The 9,631-nt window shown below is 35.6% G+C and overlaps 1 pseudogene; it reads right to left on the bottom strand.

The window, feature by feature from the left end:
- Positions 1–7,505: 7,505 nt before the first annotated feature.
- LOC138314072 (uncharacterized) lies at positions 7,506–8,672 on the bottom strand (annotated as a pseudogene).
- Between the last annotated feature and the right edge of the window lie 959 nt (positions 8,673–9,631).

Here is a 9,631-nt window from a genome sequence, read left to right as displayed (position 1 = left end):
TGTGATCGTAATACCCATACTGAAAGTTAACGCCATGTCGACACGATTTACAGAGCCGTGCTAATTACCTGAATCATACGATTATATGTACCATTAACATACTGGCCAATTCTAAAATAAACTGCATGCATAGTCACCGTGACACGTATTATGTCTAAAACTTGGCGACTTACTTCTTTGTTTGCAGTTAGGGCGTTAGAATTGTACCTGCTGCCCCTATTGCATGATCGTAAGAGGCGACTAAATTTAGGATCTATCTTTTCTTTCTTCCTAAATTACTTTTTTCTTCCTAAACGTCTCCGCTTGAACAGACCACCTCAATCTTGATTTGGCCTCTTAGTTCTGAGCGCTAATCGCCCGGGGGCGCCGTGTGAGTCGAAGGAGCTCTGGGTTCTGGTCCCCTGAGGGCCGAGACACACCAAAACCTATAAAAGTGGTAGTAGCGCTCAGCATAAACGGGAGTGGGACGACTGTTCGCCCGATGTCATGAGTATAATGTGACCGGGTGGGGGTGTCTTGCTTGGTGTCTTTCTACGGGCGGCATGGTGGTCTTCGGCGGCATGCACTCAGTGATATAGCACTATAAGGAAAGGGCAACAGTTCCACATACAATAAGACACAACACGGACATACCGCAGTTTCCCAGTACACTCACATCGCACAACATACACGCAACACACTGCAAACATGGGAGGCCGTCCTTACATGACCATAGCTGTTAATAGGACGTTAATAAATGAAACAAAAGAAACAAACAAACGTTCATAATGCAATGGTAGCATCCTTATAGGGTGAGGATTCAAAATTGTACAAATGATAGGACTTACCCACCCCCCCATCCCCCCCCCGGGGCTTAGGGGTGGGGTCAAAAGGGATTAATTTGGCTATTTCCATTTAAACGACTTCTTCTTTGCAACTAAGCATGGGAGAGCACTCATAATGCAATGGTAGCATCCTTATAGGGTGGGGAGGATTCAAAATTGTACAAATGATGGGGCTGACTCCCTGGGGCCTTAGACATAGGTCAATTAGGCTACTATTTTCATATAAATTTATAAATTACTTCCTCTCTGAGCCTTTGTATTGGATAGCATATTTGTATGGTATCTTTAGCATCATTATATGGTTGTGTTTCAAAATTAAAGAAATTTTGGAGTTTATTTTACTAATTTTTTCCAATTGTAAGAGTCTTTGTGATAATTACAAAAAAAACCCAGGTGAGCGATACAGGCCATCTGGGCCTCTTGTTTATTTGACTATTTCTCCAAATATCTCTGTGGTTATACTTTATACCCAATGGGTCTTACCCACGGAACTATCTGCGAGGCGGCGCTAGTGTACTAAAGGTGGTTGCGCAAACGTTTTAATCGCTGCGACGCTTGTAACTGAACATAACAAATATGGCGAATCGCTACTTAAAATTTTCAGTGCCGAAATTGAAGGCTGAATTGGCTGCGCGAGGAGCCTCTGTGAGTGGAAGGAAGGCAATACTTATTGAAAGGTGATGATTAATTTTATATTACAATTCATAAATTCATCGTATTTGATACTTTTCATTCAACACTTCTGTATATTATACGATTACCCAGTTGTCACATACATGTATACAAGTGACGGGTCATTTCGCATTCAATCCCGTTCGCCCTTGGTTGCTTCGCTGTGAGTTATTTCACTCTAAATATGCTTTTAGGGCGATACAGTAGTGTTTATTTCTATTACATTTCTAGTAGCTTTGATATATGTCATGAATTTGTACCATTTATGCATGCATCACATCAAGGATTTGTACATGCTTTATCACATATACACATGTAAGCATATAACGGAGTCTGGTTTACTGTCAGTAGATAACTTCTATACACAAGTTCTGAACCAGAAATAAACTATCTTATGTTATAGGAAATGAGTCAAATGTTGTAAGAATTATTCCAATTAAATGAGTTGACCTTTGAATCCTATTAAAAAAAATCCGTGACTAACCCCCGGGGTCTAAGCGGGGCCAAAAGGTGTCAAATAGGCTAAAATTAAAAAAAAAACTTATGAAATTCTGGAAATGGTCTTATTAGCCTGAAATTTTAACGTCATATATCCATATTGACCCTGGCCTACCACCAGGGGCAGAGGGGCAGGGCCAAAAGGTCAAAATGACTTAAAAAAAATTCAAATGTTATTCTGAATTCACTGATGACAGATTTGATGGAACCAAATACTCTTCATAGATTAAAAAGTTAAACTAATAAAATAACTGACTAAACTTCAAGGGCCTGGTTTGCAAAAAAAAAAAAAAAAAAAAAAGGGGGGGGGTGGGTGGCAGGTCGGCCAGGAGGATTTAAAAAAAACCAAAACAAACAAACGAGAAACTGAGATCGAAATCCTGACTTTTTAAAAAAAGAATTATCTCCCCTTCACCATTCCATTCCTTTCATCCGTGACACTCGAGCTCCTTCACGCCCACTAGTAAACTATCTTATCGTATGAAACTGGTCTTCGCCAATTATTACAAGTTTAACATATAAATTATCATAATTTTATTAGGTTGGAAGCATACGAGCGAAATAGAGACTTCCGCATAGTGTTAACAACACTACCAGAACCTTTGGCGGTCGGGTGGCCTTCTACTGGCTGTCAGCAGCTGCAGCCTCAGCATAAGATTATTTTACCAAAGATAACTATGGAGCAGATAGAAAGTTACTTCTTATACAGAATGGCAGGTAATTATCAATGTGTTTTACACCTTACAGTTTTAGAAATATTTCAGTTTCTATAGATCTGCATTAATGGTTTAACTTTACTGTTACTGTTTATTACATGGAATTCAACATTCCTACCGGTAATTAGTCATCCTTAATTCTTAAACGCATCACATACTTTTCCGTAATATTATTTTAATTTAATCACAGTAAAACTTATCACTTACATTTATACCAGTTCTGGTTCATTACAGTATATATATGTAATGTACATTTTATAAAGACGACAGTCAATCCATGGGGGACATTAAAGCCCTTGAAAAAGGAAGAGACATGGTTTTGGGCCCCGACAGGGTACAGGCATGTTGTCTCCAGTGTTTCATCAAAGAGCTTGTATACAATGACCAGCTAGGTGGGGCTGCAATGAAGAACAAGGGTACCTGATTTATTTATCATTTAGTTATTGTCTATGTTTAATAAAGTAGTAAGGCTCGGTGTTTTTTACTGATATAAAAGGAATAAGAATAATCAAAGTATTTTGTGATATACTTGTAATTGATTCTCATGTAATATACATTCCGTTTTTTTTAAACATTACTTTATAGTTATTCCTGATGCAAAAATTAACCAATATACTTTAATCTTGTTGTTGAGGAGTGTCGTTTCCCTTACCGGATACTTACAATGCACACGCACGTTTCATGTATTATGAGATGGCTACTTATTAACATAGTTACTTTATCCTTATGAATTGTAGGGGTTTCTTACAACCTTTCTAGCTGAAGCTGGTATAACCGGACAGGGGACCTCAAGAAAGACACCCCACTCGTGAGTGTCCAGCAAGGTAAGATGGCTCTATGGAACCGGTAAGCCACCTCTGGCCCAGACAGTACTTTTGATTGGTGCATGCAGCATTTCATCAACAACCGGAGTGGATTACAGGTGGAGAACAGTCCTGTAACAGAGCACCTACAAAAACATCCACTACATAATCCTAAAACCAACGCACACAAAGGTATCACATGGCTCATATTTATTTGATTGTATTCATTATACATTTATATTATTATTGTATAGAGACAATAAATGTAATACTTTGTACTAAAAAGAGAGGGGTTGAACCCTTTAGAAATTTTGAGGTATAGTTATATTATTTAGCGAGTTCTTGTGTAACTTCACTCAAGCAGCCCTCTCCGATAATATTCTCAAAATTACTTCGAAGATTGTTAGGAGGAATGGATATAACCAACATCATTATCTCATTATACTGTATTCACACCATACACTTTATAACTCAATGTGAAATGCCAGATTAATTAAAATCCTGTTTGCATACAATGAAATGATTTTTTGGTAGATCTATTTGATGTTCACAAAATTTCATTGGAACATTGGAATATTGTTTGAATATAATACATGTATCACTTAGATCTCTGAAAAAATGAAAAAATAAAGAACCCACTAATAAAAAAAATTCCATTAAAAATAATGGTGAATACATTACTTCTGTTGTATTTATATTTCCGGTTACCTAAACCACATATTTATATTTATAATCTGAATTTATTTTAATACACAGAGTGTGCCCCTCTGTAACCGCGCTGAGGATTTGCCTTCTTCTTCTAAATGGGAAAAAACTGGCCGAATGGACTATCTTTGATGACCCTAGGACCACCCAAGCTACCTATCGTAGAGTACAGAAAGTGATATTATTGACTTTCGATTAAGACCACTGCATCATCAAACACCATCTGTTCTGGTTTCGCAACTATCACAGTGATATTGCCAATGCGATTTCTTTTTATGGTAAGAGCAAACATTACTGGTGTGGTACATTTTTGGCTCGATTGATGATGACCGTGTACGGATGAAAAAAAAAAACAGCTAGTTAATCCCATCTTATACAAAGTAATATATTTATTATTCACAATTGAGCATTTTACACATTTTTATAAAAAGGGGACAAATTCAAGTGGAGGGGCTAATTCATGACGAGGGCTAATTCTGTTCATAACCACGTACACACACCACAACACTTAAACCACGTAAGCAAACACTATGACATACATAAAAGGTATTGTTCTATATGCCTTATATGATAAACATAACAACAAAATATTGACAATTTTTCACAACATTTGTTAAGTATTTGAGATTGAGGACTGACAAGAAATTCCAATTCGTTGATCAATACATATTCAGGCCAGGTAAAATACTACACAGGTTCGCTGTACCCTACCAGTAGCCAAAGTCACGCTCCGTTTAACTATCACTGCAATTTCTCAATACCCCACTGAAAGAAGTTGATGAAATTTTTTTTCATAACAAGTACAGAAAACATCTAAATAAGGTCTATAACACACTACTGTTAAGGAGCGATTTTTGAGTAGTACTAGACAAAAAGTTCTTTACTACACTGGCAATGGCCCTGTTCGCGTTCGGCCATCCATACAATGTGTATATAAAAATAAATAAATGCGGCGACAGTTTCAAGGCGTGTTTGAAACCTTTCATACATTTATACAGCAGTACCGGGGTTTTCTCTGGTATATCACTGTAAAAACACAAACTAATCAATTTTTCTATCAGAGACTGTTATTGGGTTTCCGCGAGAATATGTGAGCAATGGTTAATGTTCTCTTAGACTCTGAAATGTTCCTTGTAATGATTTTTTATTTTATTACACTTAAAAGATTTTTTTTTTATTTAGTAAGATACAGAACTTATGACGTTTTTCATATTTGAATGCGTATTATGTTCATTAGTCTCTGTATCACTTTCATAGACTATTTTATTTTTACCTGCGCACACACCAACATAACATTTTATTTATATAAAGCCTTAAACAAAGTATTACTTCTTTTATGTTTTCTTTGAATGAATTTGCTAAATCTTAATTCTTTACCTTTATTGTATCCAAACATTCAAATTCATTAGGTAGCTAACAGTAGGTAAAATGAATACACACTCATCCCTTCCAATATTACAAGAATACTAGGCTGTTGGAGTCAGACTGTCCCAGGGTAGCTACTTTTATATAATTTTGAGAATAATAAACAAACTATTTTACACACATGTGACCCACAGTTACCAAATCATTAGTGATGTATGTCAGAATATATCCTCTTTACATAAATAATTCGCGTTTTTGTCATTCTTGGAAATTTCTGTTGAAACATTACTTCTTTGACCCATAATATTTTTATATCAGATTTTTTGATTTTTAAATTGCGATTATTTATTAGTAAACAAACCATTGTGTCTTATTGTATACGAGACTTTGTACTTGTTTTCGATAGTCACCCCTTCGCGTAATCAGTGTAAATATTGATTTAGTGAATGAATCCATTATCAGAGTGAATATTGTATTTAAGATCGAATAACAATTATCAGTTGTAATATTTGATTAAGTTCTGAAAGTATGCATTTATCAGTGTAAACTATTGATTTACGGTGATAGTGAATCATTATCTGCTGTAATTATATGATGTTAGTGAGAGTATCATTATCAGTGACTTATAATTATGGTAGAGAAGTATACAGTTATCAGATGTTAAGTATATTCATTTAAATGAAAAGTAATCGTGTATCAGTGTTGTATATTGATTAAGATCATAGATCATTATCCAGTTGGTAAATGATTGACATTTAAGTTGAAGTAATCGAGTATCAGTGGTAATATTAAGTATTTAGCCATCTAAGATAAAAGGAAGTGGCTTGTAATATATTGATTAAAAATCCAAGGTTTTATGGAGATTGAAGGACATAACATTAGTACCCAATAATAATAAACAACCCTATGCTATGTTGGGATAACTAGTTAACTGTTTAAAGAATGCGGAATTTTTTTTTTTTTTTTTTAAACACAAAAAACACTTAGGAAACAAAAGGCAATGGTTGCTAATAGATAAGGAATATTTTAACCACAAACACCTAACCATGATATTATTATTGTGAAATGAATGATTATAGAGGTCAAAATAAAACGTTATTTCAAAAAAATAAAAACCTTTCCATTGTACTCTTAATATATCTAGTCATTAGGTCACTGTATTAAAAACAGGCAGTAAAATAATTGAAGGTAGAGCACAAGAAACCAGTCCTCCCCTCATCTTAAGTCTCTGGCACAATTGCTTAGGGACATTGGCACGTCCTCACAGGTCCAATCTAGATTTGGGAAGAAAATCCTTCTTTATAGACATGACGACACAACGATGAGTGGCTATTGTAGTAATATATCTAAGCTTTATGTTTCCCCTGTTGAAAAAAATCAAAAGAAAAACCATAGGTCTGCTGAATGGGAGAGGCCACTACGGAAAGGAAACTATGAGGCCTAATGCGTATTTCGTCTAGCTTTTTTGGAAAGCAAAATGATCCTATAATCTCAAAAAAAATACTAGGAATTTTATTTACTATTGCTACCATAAAAACATTTCTTGAGGTGCAAACACCTGTTGCAATCATTGACTAACAAAGTGTTATTGTTGAAATCATATGTCCATACAATGGTCGTAATGAAAAAATAACACCTGAGAAAAATGTTCCTTTCTTGATAAACAATGAACAAGATGATATTGTATTGAAAAGCAACAGTAACTATTTTTATCATGTTCAAGGTCAACTTCTCATAACAAAAAGACAATTCTGCTATTTTGTTGTATACACTTTCTGTGACTTGTCTGTTCAGAAAATAGAATTTGAACATGATTATTGTTATAATTCAATGATTCCAAAACTAGAGTTGTTCTTCACCAAACACTTCAGATCTTTCATTGCATCAACTCTTTGAACTTGGTAAGTATTTTGTATCAAAGGTGTGTACATTGTACCTGTATGTACAGGGTAGGTTGTAATACCACAGGTTTGAAGTAAACACAATTATAGTATCATGCAAACTTGTTAACAATACAGTTTCTAAAATTTGAGATAGCAAAGCATACAAAGACAATACGTGATCCCAGCTGTAGTTTCCTTTGAGGAAGTTCTTTTTTTAAATTTTGAAGCCTTTGCTTAAACCAATTATACGTTCAATGTGTATTCTCTTTGAAACAACTCTTCTATCGTGAACAACTTCCTGTGGATCTAACTGAGACTTTCCTTTCAACATGGTTGGTGTATTTACATAAACATCATTGGTAGCAAAAAGGTCTTGGACCATTATACCACGGTCAGCCATTATACTGTCACCTTTATTAAACATTGTTTTGTTAAGTAAGGAAGAATTTTCAATAATTTGTCTGTCACTTGCAGAACCACCATAGGCATCATATACAAAACCTACAACACCTCTTGGTGTACAACCTATCATAGCCTTCAGTGTATTTTTATGTTTGTATGAAGACCATGTAGCACTCTGTGCATTAACTTCAGAAGGTTTTTGAATAGGTTATTCAGTAGCATCTAAAATAACTCTAGTGTTTGGGAATTTCTTTTGAAAATCTAAAGGCATATACTCTTCAACAACTTCTTTTGAAGGCCAAATATCTACTTCTTTGAGTTGAAAATATGAAAAATTTATCCAGGTTACAACTATTCTGGAAACTGTAGATTCAGAAACATTAAAAAACAAGGACAATTCAATATCTTCTTTTGCTTAACGAAGTTTCATGAGAACCATGAACAACTGGTCTCTAGGATCTAACAATGACCCTTGGTGACACAGCTCATTAACACAGGGACCCAGACATTGATAGAATAACATAAACTGTGCAAAATCAGTAAACCCAGTGTAATAGTTTATCATTTTGTCATTGTAACGAAAAAAATCAACTGAAAATTTTCAAATGAATTGATTTCACACTGGGTAGAAATAGAATGTGTACTAGTAAAAGGTGTATAGGACCTTAAAATTTCAGGTGACGCACATGAATCAATATCCACCTCATACTGAACATCCTCTGGTGGTTTGGTAGAGTCTTGGTCAGGCTGTAAGGACCTGCTGTCTCGTATTTTCTGCCTCTTTTGTCGAGGGCTCTCCTCCATACTGTCATCTTTGAATGAAAACACTGAAGGCACAGTCTGTTCTTTCAGTCTGCTACGTTCACCTGTTCATTGAGTATAAGACATGCCCATTATCACATTATGTAGGAAGGCTCTGGGTTCTGTCCCCTGGCCGAGACACACCAAAGTCTATAAAAGTGGTAGTTTCTGCTCCTGCTTAGCGTTCAGCATACAGGGAGTGGGACGACTGGTTCGCCCGTTGTCAGTATAATGTGACCGGGTGGTGTGTGTTGCTTGGTGTCTTCGGCGGCATGCTTCAGTGATATAGCACTATAAAAAGGGCAACAGTTCCACTATACAAGAAGACACAACACGAACATACCGCAGTCTCCCAGCACACTCACCTCGCACAACATACACGCAAAACACTGCATACATGGGAGGCCGTCCTTACATGACCATAGCTGTTAATAGGACGTTAATAAATCAAACAAACAAACAAACAAAAAGTATATAAAATTGTAACAAGTCAAAGTAGTATAGGGCTGCGGTGGCCAAGTCGCCCAACATATTAAGCCTTCCACCTATGGGGTCAGTGGTCAAGTTTGAATTCCATGTTACGTAGTTGCCAGGTAGTAGGTACTGACCGCTGGTCGGTGGTTTTTCTATAGGTAATCTGACTTTCCTGTACCATCCAAATCTGGCATGTCCTTAAATGACACTGACTTTTAATACACTGTATGATGTTTCACAATAATCCAACCAAATCAAAGTAGTACATGTACATTATCTGTTTTATCATTCAATTGTAACAAGAGAAAGTAAAGCAAGACTACCAGTAATTATTTCTATACTGTATCAATTACGGTAGTAGAATATGACCAGATATTTCAATATGATTTATTTGATAAACTGAAAATTCATTTATTCATTCATCAAATTATGTAAAGTCTATAAAGCTTGTGTCTGTATGTTGTACATGTGAGTGTACAGAAGTTGAA

Source organism: Argopecten irradians, unplaced genomic scaffold (assembly GCF_041381155.1).
Source record: "Argopecten irradians isolate NY unplaced genomic scaffold, Ai_NY scaffold_1300, whole genome shotgun sequence".
NCBI lineage: Eukaryota > Metazoa > Mollusca > Bivalvia > Pectinida > Pectinidae > Argopecten > Argopecten irradians.
Note: the sequence above shows the minus strand (reverse complement) of the source record. Positions and strands in the feature narration are given on the sequence as shown.